Source organism: Oryzias latipes, chromosome 10 (assembly GCF_053564925.1).
Source record: "Oryzias latipes strain Hd-rR chromosome 10, Olatipes_Hd-rR_3.1".
Lineage (NCBI taxonomy): Eukaryota > Metazoa > Chordata > Actinopteri > Beloniformes > Adrianichthyidae > Oryzias > Oryzias latipes.
The window spans coordinates 7553094-7565543 of NC_136246.1; the positions used below are offsets into that span (position 1 = coordinate 7553094).

At 44.2% G+C, this 12450-nt stretch overlaps 1 protein-coding gene across 3 annotated transcripts in view; it reads left to right on the forward strand.

The window, feature by feature from the left end:
* Window positions 1-3066: 3066 nt before the first annotated feature.
* lingo2 (leucine rich repeat and Ig domain containing 2) overlaps window positions 3067-12450 on the forward strand; it is a 308235-nt gene continuing 298851 nt past the window's right edge. For 2 of the 3 annotated variants that reach the window (XR_013658499.1, XM_023959558.2), the window contains exon 1: window positions 3067-4143. The gene's annotated coding sequence lies outside the window, so the exon portion shown is untranslated. The remainder of the gene's footprint in view (window positions 4144-12450) is intronic. The other variant, XM_023959559.2, reaches the window with a different exon arrangement.

A 12450-nucleotide genomic window follows, 5' to 3' on the forward strand; every position in this document is an offset into this window, starting at 1 on the left:
AACATCACCTCCAACACTGTCAATGTCTGGCACCAGACCAGGGCTGCTCTCCTCCGCACCAAGGAGAGCAACTGCGGCATCGCCAATCGACACCAGGTGGTGGGACCCACTTACAAGCCTGGACAGAGGGTCTGGCTCTCGGCACGGAACATACCCATTCAAGCTACTTCCCGGAAACTGGCTTCCTGTAACATCGGTCCCTATGTTATCGAAAGGATAATCAATCCTTCCTGTGTCCGCCTCCGTTTGCCGAAAGCACTCAAGGTACACCCTTCATTTCATGTTTCTCAGATCAAGCCAGTTCTGGACAGTCCTCTGTACCCCTTTGTTTACACTATCTGCCACAAGTTGACAGCCCCTCACAACCCCAACCTAACATTAACGGTGTTACAAAAGTGGTGAGAAATCTGAGCTGTCCAGCCGTAGAGTTTTGAGCCAGATAGCAGCTGAAGTATTTATGCTCCTTAACGGTTTTTTAAATAAATACTCACAAATACAGTTTTATTGTTAAATTATTTTATATATGTCCTCCATCAAAAGAAATGTCATAGTATGACTAGGAAGCAGAGTGACCCAGATGCTGAAACCGGAAGGAGACTCGGACTAGGAGGTAAGCTTAGGAGGTTTAATTTGGCTGAAGGTGAGTTATGGCGTTTTTCCCAGAGGGATGAGCGTCGGCTGGCTGGAGGAGTTTTGCAGAGGTAGTCCAGGAGCACAGCACGTGAGACCAGAAGACCGTGACCAGGTGAGTATCAGAACTGGATAATCCTGAGACATAGCGAGAGGAGCAATTAGTGACATGAAAAATGACAACACACAGGAACTACACGTGACCAGACTAAGCACCGTTGAGGAGGAACAATGAACTGGCGTCGACTAAAGATCCACAGGGTCCTTAAGAAGGCAGAGGTAATGATGAGGTGAGTGAGATCAGCTGGTAGCATCCAAGGCAGAGAAGGCGGGGGAGAGTAACTGACAGGCCACCATGACAAGAAAAATGCTATAAGTACATGTTAAAACACAATTTTCATTAGAGTTGGACAATAAAGTATTTTATTTAGTTAATCCATCTTTAGTTAATCAAAGAAAAGAAAGAAGCCCTTCATTGGTTCTAGAAAAGTGAGTGGGTAACAAATTAGTGCATTTATAAATTCAATATTTTTCAAAGTTGTCATGTTTCGTCAATGCACACCATCTCCCGGAGGTTCTGGTGGCCAAGCATGGGGTCGGAGGTCCGGGAGTACGTTGCGGCGTGTTCAGTCTGTGCCCGGAATAAATCGTCCACCGGACGTCGCATGGGACTCCTTCAGCCTCTTCCCATCCCTTCCAGACCCTGGGATGACATCTCTATGGACTTTGTCACTGGTCTACCCTCCTCACGGGGTCACACCACCGTCTTAACAGTCGTGGACGGTTCTCTAAGATAGTCCGGTTCATCGCCCTGCCAAGATTGTCATCGGCCAAGGCCACGGCTGAGATCGTCATGCACCAAATCGTGCGGTACCATCGGTTCCCAAGGGATGTGGTGTCGGATCGGGGACCGCAGTTCGTGTCCCGGTTCTGGAAGGAGTTCTGCCTCCGGTGCTTGGTCTCCCAGAACCCCTCGACATGGAGCAGACTCCTGGTGTGGGTGGAGTTCGCCCACAACACTCTACCTACCTCGGCCACTGGCTTCTCGCCCTTCAAGTGCGTGCATGGCTAAGATCCTCCTCTGTTCGCGGATGCGGAAACTGAGGTCGCCGTCCCGTCTGCTCACGCCCTGGTTTGTCGCTGCCATCACATCTGGGCAGCCGCTCGACAGATCCTGGCTCGACAACAGGATCGGGTCAAGAGGGCTGCGGACCGCAGGAGGTGTCCCGCTCCCATCTACCAACCCGGACAGAAGGTTTGGCTCTCAACCAGGGATCTCAACCTACACGTCCCTTGTAGGAAACTGGCTCCCCGGTTTGTGGGGCCGTTTCCCGTCGCCAAGGTCATCAACCCAGCTGTGGTTCGTCTTCGTCTGCCCCGGTCCCTCCGGGTTCATCCTACGTTCCATGTCAGCAAGGTGAAGCCGGTGGTGGACAGTCCTCTGGTGCCTCCCTCAGAGCCCCCACCGCCGCCCAGGATGGTGGGGGGTGGACCGGTGTACACTGTGAGGGAGATCCTGGCCGTCAGGAAACGGGGTCGTGGTCGGCAGTTCCTGGTGGACTGGCTGGGCTACGGTCCGGAGGACCGCCAGTGGATTCCGGAGCGTTTCATCGAGGACAGGTCCCTCCTGACGGACTTCTTCAGGTCCGGGGCTCCTGGACCGTCTGGTGTCGGTCCTTAGGGAGGGGGGTACTGTCATGTTTCGTCAAGTTCCTGTCTGACATTTGTGTCCTCGTGTGTCGCTTCCTGTTTTCTTTTGAAAGTTCCTTCCACCTTTCCTGTCCATGTCTGTTTTCCTCACAGCTGTCTACCTAATCATCCCTGATCATTCCCACCTGTGCTGTCCCTCCTCATATGTATTTATGGTCGGTGTCTCCCTCTGTCCTGTGCCTGATTATCATGTGTAGTTGCTTACCAAAACCTACGCCTATCTCAGGTTCTCAAGATTAAAAGTTTTTCCCAAGAACTCTGCATCTGAGTCCTCGCCATTCTGTGGTCCTTGTCAAAAGTAATGTATATAGAATACATTTAATTGACATTTACATGTGATTTGATGTGAAAACGGATACAACTGCCACAGTGGGCCCCTTGTTTGCCCGGGGCCCCCAAACTGTTAAGTCCGCCACTGCTCATGATGAAAAATGTTTTAATCATTCAGTCCAAACTTTTGATCCAACTGTTGTTTCAACATCCGGTTTACATAACATGGTTTGTTCCTTAGATCTTTATTCATTCTCTTAAAACTTGTAAATTATTGTTGAGTGGATCACATGAAGATGAAATGATCGAATTTGAAGGAAACAGAATCAAAAATAGAAAACAAACTCCAAAGCTGCCATGACCATTCTGGTTGTAAAGTTGGATATCTGTAAAGGATTTGTTGCGTAAAATGCTTGACATGATGTTTCTGAAGGTATGGGCGCTGCTGCCTGTCTCTATGCAGCATTCTGCTATTGCTGGCTATTTTTATCCTCCTCTTCAGTTACTCTTGTCAGTTGGCCAGCATCAACTGCTGAATAATACTCTCCACAAAAAGAAAAGTTATGACAAGAGATGTAAAACAGTCATTCTAGCCAACGAGATGAGCAGCAATCGGGTTAAGGATGATTGAAGAGAGGAGATCCGATCGCCTCCTGGCGCGCGGCTCCTTTCCATGTTGCTGCTCTCCTTCATATCGGTTTAATGCTCCATATTCATCAGGCGTGATTGGCTTGTGTGAGGAATCAGGGCGGTGAACCTCTCTGTCTGCCATGGCTGCAAACAGCGCGGCCGTGATGGTTCTGAGCCGGAGCTGGAGGAGCGCATGAGAGGAGGAGAGGAGAGGAAAGGGTGGGGAAGCGCAAGCAGGATAGATGCACGTGTGAGGGAGGAAGTGAGGGAGGGAGGGAGGCAGAGACAGCTCGTTTCATTCCGCCACTTCGTCAGCATCCATCCCGGAGAACGGATTCTGGGGAAATGTCATCAATCTGACCAGGAGTGGAGGAGAAAAACCCGCGACGCGGAAGGATTTGCCGGAAAATTACAGACGCGCTGTCACGCTTCCTCCTTGTGACAGGGGTGTGTGAAAGTTGTCGTCAGGTGGGGGGGTCACTTTTCCAGCAGATGCTGAATTCCCCCCCGACGGCAGGAGCGGAGCCGCAAGGAGCGCCGGGATTGGCTTGCGCCGGAGCCCGTTAGCGCGCATCCGAGGAGCCTCTCCCTCCCGGCCGGGTTTTTGCGCGTCCGCTCGGTCTGCGCTCCACACAGACCTGCTGCTAGAAAATAAGACACCTTTTGGACCGAGCCAAGGTGGAATATCACCGTAAGAACCAGGAAAGTAAAAAGGGATTATGTAGAAATGTGTTCAAGGACACCCTGTTCATGAAAAAAAGTAAGTTGTGATGAGAATCCGCTCCTCTCTGGGCTTAGACTAGAAGATTTTTGGGTGATTTTGTGTTGACGGAGCAGCACTGAGCTCATCAGACCGCTTTTCTTGTGGACTACTAGGCTTTACTGGTTTGGACAGTATTTGAGGTAAGAAAACCTTTTCTCATCCTGTCTTTGAAACAGGCGGTTTAGGGAGCAGAAATGCTGTGAATGTGAACACACTAAAGGATATAAACATGTTCTTTTTTTCACAAAGGGCAAAGTTGGGAAATACAGGATGATAATTCCTTTTTTGATGGTAGCATGAGGGCTACTCCCCTGTGCAGGAAAAACATTGTTTGCAGATCTGAATACTTGTGCATTTATGTTTGCTGAGAGATATGTCTGCAGAGCAATTTCCCCCTCCACCCAGAGAGGGCTGCTGCTTGAAGGGGCACAAGTGCGGCAGATGTTTGCCCAGGTCCTTGCACAAAAAATAAAAAAAAGCAACCATAATCTTGTAATTACCTATGCTTTACCCCTTTCCTATGAAAACTGGCACATTTAAAATTTGCCCTGTTCATTTGAGTTTATTCTAATTTCCACATCAGTCATTTCACATTCAGTTTTCCTGTTTGATTGAGATCAAGCTGCTTTCCCAAGAGTGTCCCTTGGCAAGTTTCCTTCAAGATCAAAACAGAAACCCTTCTTCAGAATGCTGTACTAAGAGAATAAAAGGGCATTTTCTCCTTTAGGAAGTGAAACAATTGATGCTTTAATCACTCCAAGTAAGTGCAAGAAGACTACCTTTCTTTGTCAGGAAATGTTTAAAATATTCATTGCATGAACATCCTGTCAGACCCTTAAAATATTTAAAATAAGTGAATAATAAATAGGCTGTCTAAGTTGTCACAGCGTGGTTTCTGGCGTGGACATATGCTCGTCATGTCACCTACTCAGGTAGCACGCTAAACATTGACCAGTAAATGCCTTTGGATGTGTGGGAAGAAAAGTGACTCTCCCCTTTCTGAACATCCACTGGGGGGAAGTGGTGCTTTGAATGGGAAGTTGATGACATCTGCTTTGTACCTGGCTCTGACTGGATGCACCGCTTATAGCTCTCTGAGATGCAAACCAGTGATCTGCTTCACCAACACTCAGCCTTTAAATATTAAATAAAAAAAATAAATAAAAAAAGTGAATCTGTGTGCGTCAGAATAAAAAGGGATTTCTGGATGTGGTGCTGGTGTGTGTGTGTGTCCAGACCCACACAGCTCCATCCTTTTTGATGTTTTATTAAGTCTTAGATATGGAAGGGTAGATGCATTCCTTCTGAATTGGAGGTTAAAATTCATCACTAGGATGGCTCTTAGTCTTCTATGTGCTTTAACTCTGAATTAGCACTCTCTGCATCTGAAATGATCAAATCCTTTGGATTAGGAGCCGTGTGCGCTCTTGTTCACGTGCTCATTTGTGAATGAGTTGTGGATATTAGCGAGAGAGCGTCCTATAAACACGTGTGTTGAGGTGAGTGCTCCTGCCTGTGCGTCTCCTGGCTGTATTTTCGGCCTTTCTTTCCTTGTTATTAAAGGAAGCAAAGACAAGGCCCACCATTTTCAGAGACATAATGGGTCCTTTGAATCACAGAATGGACGGAGCAGACAGAAGGAACCTCCGCCTGCCTCGTGATTATCCGCCGCCGTCGACAGCATGTTCAGATGGCACGGAATTCTGAGGAAACAGCTTTGATGGCAGAAATGCTGGGGTTTGAATTTATTACTCACAGAAACTGTCAGTTCCAGTGAGCTTGCATGCCGGTGGGCAGCCAAATCTGACACATCTACTTCTAATTATTAAAAATTATGTTCAGTCATGTATACCTGCTAGGTTTGCTGTCAGCAAAGAAAAAGTCACAGTTTATCATTTAATAAATAAAGGTTCACATCTTATTACAGGCTCCCTCTCACTCAAGGTACTGTGTTATGTAAGAAACTATAAATATGTAAGTAAAAAAACACACAAAAAGCTTATTAATAGAATTAGCTTCTTTTTGTTAAAAGGCAGATATAATTGGAACGCTTTCGAAATAAGAACTGTAGCCTTTATCATGTTCATGAAGGACGCAATAAAATATTCTATTTTTTAATAGATGTAAACACTATATAGCATCACACTTTGTCAGACAAATCTATACACATGTAAATACACATCATCTTATTGGACACAAAATAACTTCAATTATGACCCGTTACTAATGACCTATTAACGTATTTTTCTGTGTACAAGTCGCGTTTTTTGGCATAGTTTGACCAGGGGTGCGACTTGTGTGCGATTTAAAAAGAAAATTAGCAAGAACCACTAGAGATCTACAGAGCCCCTAAAGGGACATTGAAGCAAAAAAACAAACAAACAATTGAAGTACAATTTTTTTCCACTTCAATTGTTTTTTTTCCAATGGCCCCTTAGGGGCTCCGTAGAGGTCACTGCAGGTGTGTGTATCTATCAGTATTTGCTACTGAAAACAACGCAGAAGTAGAGGAAGCACCGCTCAGTCTGAAGCTACATTCACACCGGGGATGTGATGTGCGTTGAAGAACATGCTGAACGAGGGTTCTTGAATGCACTTGTAGCTTACGGTGTTCATACCGGTCTGTTGCTGCCCAATACTTGCTGATGTTATCTCAGTTGAAGGAGGTTTAGTGTGAAATGTTCAAACGACCAAAATCTCCCAAACCTTGCTCCAGGTTTTTTTTCTTTCAGATCCTTTTTCCGATATTTGCGTCAGGTAATTCCAGCCGGACACAAACCACAATTCATTTCTCCTTCGTGATCAATTTTCAAACGGGTGGTACTGCCGTGAATTAAAAGGGACGCCATCCATTTGTCACTACCAAATCCGAGTCTCTGACTGGTCAAAGTTCCGCCCGGTTTAACTTTCACCGCGTTTTGTATGTAGGGTCCGAAAACAGACTTAAAACTTGTGTAGCAACGCGTTAACACAAGAGATTTGAACGTGAAAACGAAAACGCGAGTATATGCATGTTTACATTGACTTTTTGGGCGGCAGTTGCTCCGGCGGTTGAGCAGGTCGGCCAATGATTGAAGGGTTGGTGGTTCGATCCCCCCTCCACCCAGTCAACTGTCATTGTGTCCTTGGGAAAGACACTTCACCCTCGCTGCCTCCAGTGTTGTTCCACTGGTGTGTGAATGTGTATGAATGTCGCAATAGGCGTGAACTGGCAGCCATGTAGGTTACCATCACCAAGTATGAATGAATAATGGACACATTGGAAGAACTTTGAGCGTCTGGAAAAATGCAGATAATCCAATCCATTATTATTATTACTTTTAATTAAAAGTGGCCGCTTGAACGTGCGTCGTCGAGGATTTAGTGATTTAAAGTGAGACAGGGGGTTTCATTTACTTGCTAGCATGTTCTTTATGCTATGGTGATCAGAATTATTGTTCATATGCTGCTCTAATTTACTAAATTTCTTCTATGTTTCATGAAACCAAATACGGGTACAGTAGTAAAGCGTGCAGATATTCAGTCTATTATTGTTTTCTATTCCATTATTATGATTTGCTTTCAGGATGAAATGTCTGTTCTTGTTCAAATATATTTTTAAAGAAACTTCTCCCAAAAGTGTAACTAATACCCCAGTCCAACTTATATATGATGTTTTCTCCTTCACTATGCATTTCCTGGCTGCCTTGAGTTATACTCAGAAGCTACTTAAAATACAATACTCTTTAACTGTTACACAACTGTATCAGATCATAAAGCGTTCCAGCATTGCCGTCCCTTGAAAGGATGTGTACTTGGCCATGCTGTCTATCATTATCCACACATCTGTGCGGTGAATTTACCACCAGCTGGCTTAGACAAGCAGAAAACCTTCTTTTAAAAGGAGGGCTGGTCAGCAGGAGACCAAGCCAGGACCGGATGAGGCTGATCTGTTGTAAGCCTCTTTGAATCTCCGATGAAAGGAATTGCAATATGTTTGAACAGCTGGGCTTTTCAGGAATATGCTTACTCATCATTGTTGTCTGTATGGAGAAGGAGGAGGGTAGGACTGAATAACTAGGCCAGGAATGGAGCTTCACATTTATTCAGTGCTTATTTTGATCTTTTTTACTTATTGACAATATAATCCAAGCAAAAATGACACAAACGAAGAAGCTAAAAAAGGCTAAAGGTTTTGTAAGGACACTAAATGCTGTGGCTTTTTTTTTCTGCTGAGTTTGTAAAACTGTGTCTGGAGGAGGCTGCGTGGCGCTTTTGTGTTACAGTTACAAGGAGGTTCCTCAGTCTGGGACAAAAGGACTGATCTGCCTCCACCTTCCTGTGGATCTGACCTTGCAGGATGATCTTGGCATGTAAGGAGCTCAGGGCAGTGCACGTCTAACAACCTCTGAAAAGTTTTCTGTGTGCTGACAAGGAGCCTCAGCAGTTGTCAGAGGTGAGGTGGAACAGGAGGCCAAAGGTGCTGCGCCGCATAGCTGCTGACGCCAACGTGGGCTCAGTTTGAGAAGAAAAAAATAGTCAAATGTATTTCTTCCAGCAGTGTCTTCATATGAAATAGACACTACCAACATACAACCTACTCTCAGCTCTGCACTTGTAAGGAAAAACAACCCCCCATCCTGCACCTTTACTTGGATTCCAATGAGTTCTTACGTCCATAAGATTAAAACGTTTACTTTAAAAAAAAATCCCCTGCCTTCTTGACCCTTGTGCAATCTTATGGGGTCCAGATGACCCCACCCTTACATTGACGTGTTTTCCCTACCATGACAAAGGTGGATAAAGGTGGAAAGATTTCATGTAATCCATGGACACCAGTGAAGATCACAAATCATTGAAGAAAAAAGGTTCAGAGAACTGTCTAGTGGGTCTAGATGACCCAAATCCCAATGTTAAAGTGCCTAGGATAGCACAAGGGTTACACAATGTTCTCACCCAAAACACTATTAGTATGCCAGGAGCATCCAGTTTCGATGTTAAGTCAATGTCCAGACACAATCGGAGGTGGTTTCGGGCGACACGCTAAACTTTGGTGAAAAATTCACGTAACATGAACCAATCAGGAACTCAGCTGTGAATGATTGATGGTGTGATCAGCAGGTGGAGTCCAAAACCAACATGGAGGAGAGTCTGATCGTTCTCCTGAACTTTATCCTATGTTTCTTTTTTGCATCGAGACATTAACAAAAATTTCCCCTAAATTTATATTTGGTCATTGGTTTTTCCCTCCTCTAACTAATGAGGCACAGTAAGTCATTAGGTCAGTAGGTCATCAGACTGGGTCACAGAGAGACGGAAGTAATGCTAAAAGCGGCGTCATTCAGACGCAGTTCCTGCAGTAGATGGTGAACCTCACTGTACTGGGAATTCTTCAACATAAATAAACCTGATCTGTCAACATCATCCGTGTCTTCCATCCATTGTAAATGAGGCATCCAGTCAATGCTTCCATGTAGTGATGAAGATAAAAACTTTAGACAGTAGCTCCTCCCACACGTCAGGAGCATCACGTTTATGGTCAAGTGTTCAGCAGCGAATTTTACCATCAATAGTGAGAGCAGAAATTGGCAACATGTGCCTGAATGTATCAGCCTTTTTCCATACGTGGATCTGTTTCACAAAAAGAAGATTGTATCATAGTCGCAGAATGTTAGTCATTTAGCATTTCCAACAGGGCCAAAGCAGAGGGGGCAACATTTCTCCAATTCTGTTTTTCAGAGCCTTGTGCAGACCTTTTTTTAATCAGTAAGATGTGTGTTGTTTTCCAGAAACCCTCCATGTGTTCTCCTATGTTTTCCTCCCAGAATGACTTGGTTGTCAAAAAAGGTTTTGTTGTAAAATGAAAACTGGTGCAAACTTTGTATGTTCTAGCTGGAAATCCAGAGATGCAGAGGCACCACTTCAGTGGCACACAACAGGACACACAACAATACATGTCAGTAGTATAACTTCAGTGCTGTTAAACCAAGTATTTCTGTTTCTAAATCTTTTCCAAATCTGTAATAATATGAATAACTGTCAGTAAAAGTCATGGTCAATAATTAGTGCTGCACAAGTTTGTGTGTTGGAATTGAAAAATTATACAAATTATACAAATCTGAATGTGTGCACCGACGGAACAGACTTCAGCCGCTGCTTTAAAATCAACACACTGGATGACACGAACAGAAATTCCTTCACTGCCTGCAGCCACTTTTTGGCCAGAAAAGGTTAGATCATTAAAATCTCCACATCATCTCCTCTAATGCCTCACAGGTGGATTAGGGAATCCTGGAGTGTGGTCTTTTCATTGCAACAATAGTGTAAAATGTCAGCTCATGGATACACCCTTGCACTCTGTGGGGACCGTGGACTCTCGAGGACCACTTCAGTCTCTGTCCAACCTTCTGCTAAACCTCAAAGGCTTTCAGCAGGACACTGGGTCAAGCACAGATGGCTAATCTTTGACCTTTACCGGCATTAAAAAGAAGAAGCACATTGTCAGGCTGTTCTTATGCAGAGGGATTTGTGTGGAAGACTTACATTATTTGCACACCTTAAGATCCTCAAGCTACGTACACACCAGGCATGTGATGCACATTCAAGAATGCGCTAAACGGACATTCTTGTACACGGTTTTAGCATATGGTGTTCACACTGAACTGTTGCTACCCGATACTAGTGAATGTACTCACAGTTGGAAGAGGCTTGGTGCGAAATGTTGAAACGGTGCAAATCCCACTCCAGACTTTTTTTCCCTTCAGCTCTATTCTGAAATATGAAAAACTTGGTGTCATAGAATTCCTGCCGGGCGCAAAATGCAATTATTCATTTCCCCTTCATGATCAATTTTCAAACGGTTGTTACTTCTGTGTTTTGAAAAAGGAAATTCAATCCGAGTTCCTGATTTTTCAAAGTTTAACTGGTTTAACTGTCACAGAGCCCCAAAACAATCTTAAAAACGTGCGTAGCTAAACGTGAATGAAAGATCTTTGAACGCAGAAGCCCCAAACGCGCATTTACCTGTGTCTACATGAACTTTTCATTGAAAGCGGTCACTTGCACACGCGTTTCGGAGCTTGGTGTGAATGTAATATTAGACTTTTGAGAATGAAGCGCCTTTAGGTTTTGTCTCAGCTTTGTGAGTCAGATCATGTCGTTAAATGAAAAACATCATTGGGATTTTGTAAAAAGCCATGTTTGATTTCAGGACAAAGCAGAATGGAGGAACATAGTCGGATGTAATCAGTTGAGATGGCGAGTTAGTGTCTGCAGCACTGCTGTCATGTGTACAGCGGCTCATCATATTTCAGTGCAGCACATAATGGAAGTCATTTGGTCTTTACTCGATCTTAAAATGAGATAATGAACCAAAACATTTAACATATTATACTCTCATTTATGTGACGAAAAACTGATGTGAAAAAACACTATTTTATGTAAACAGCATATTCCAGCAGACTCATCTTCTTTGCAAGATAGAGCCAGTACCCTTGATATCCTTTAGGTGTCTTTACAGGATTTGACATTGACTGGATTATTGGTTCATTCATTTTGTGTCGGATTAGGTGTTTTGTGTGCAAAGCTGTAAAGATAAAGCAGAAGCTTTCAGACAACTGGTTGAGTGTTTGTGTATTTAATGTGTGTGAACGTGGACTGGTCACTTTGATGCACCACCGATCTGCCCACGGTGTACCATGCTTCCTGCCCAGTGACCACTGTGATCGCCTTCTGCAAACCCCGCAGACAAGATGAAGTATTAATAGAAAATGTACGATGGCCGTAGATCTGTTGGTGGGCTTGTTGTCTGGGTTCTGCTGCATGAATCAGTTTGTGACGAGCTTGAACGAAAAGGCAGATGACTTGTTTGTGACTCAAGACTAAGGTTCATGGTTGACTCAATGACTGTGAGAGCCCCAGGACTCGAGGCTGCAAAACAATCCTATATCATCTGATGACTGATGCAGTGTATGATCTTCATAGGATTTAGTGGTTTGGATCATTTGACAAGCATTCTTGATTTGGACATAGATTTAATTACGGATGTTCAGTAGTTAGATTTCGGTAATACCTTGACATAGTATTAGATTCAACATTAACTTTCAAGAGCCACATATAAAAATATCTATCATACACTAAAATACAATCTGTCAAAATTTTAGGTCCAAATACAACTCATTAACACTTTACGGAGCCAAATCCAACATGAACGCAATCATAAAGTCTCATTCGACATTTGGTATTTCATGGTGGTCACAAGCAAATAAGACAACTATGAAGCCTCTGGAATTAATCTATAAACAAGCATTTAGGATTCTTGATAGAAAATCACACCAACATGGACCAAACGTCAAATGTTCAGCTTTGAAAACATGATCCAAACTGCAACTTCATGCTTCAGGCCATCAGGATGCTAAACACCCTCTCCCCTCTCCACCTACCCACCACCCATATCCCCCCATGAACAG